The following is a 671-nucleotide window of genomic DNA, read 5'->3' on the forward strand; positions in this document are numbered from 1 at the left end:
TGCCTAGATAATTATATATATATGTGTGTGTATATATATATATATATATATGTTTATATATATGGAAGGGAAATAATATATATTCCTTTTAAAAAGTTCTAGATGAACTATCAATTTAAATGATTTTCTTTTTTTTCTTTATCCTTTATTTTTTTAGGCTCATAGCTTCTGTTTTAGAATCAACACTGTATTGGTTGCAAGGCATAAGAGTGATAAGGACTAGGCAATGGAGTTGGGTGACTTGCCCAGGGTCACACAGTTGGGAAGTGTCTGAGGCCAGATTTTAACCAATGATCTCCCATCTAGGCCTAGCTCTCAACCTACTGAACCACCTGATTGCCTCCTAAATGATCTGATAAAATAAGGGAAAAATATTTAAAGAGACAAAAACAAACCTAACTATAAAGACACCCATTCTAATAATTTGTAATTTTTAACACATGAATTCTTTTTGTTTAACCTTTCTTTTTTTTCTTTTTTCTTTCAGCAAATACAGTGTTAATCAGTAGATTACTTTAATCTAAAAAAAATCTTTAAAAAAAAAAACTACCAAAAGTTTTCTGTACGTCTCTGTATTCCCCAAAGCCTTCTTCCACCCCGCTTCCTGCCAGGAAATCTTCCTAGGCAACATAAAAACGGATAATTCTTTAACATGGATGAGAACAATTCTG

The sequence above is a fragment of the Monodelphis domestica genome, chromosome 4 (assembly GCF_027887165.1).
Source record: "Monodelphis domestica isolate mMonDom1 chromosome 4, mMonDom1.pri, whole genome shotgun sequence".
In the NCBI taxonomy this organism is placed as follows: domain Eukaryota; kingdom Metazoa; phylum Chordata; class Mammalia; order Didelphimorphia; family Didelphidae; genus Monodelphis; species Monodelphis domestica.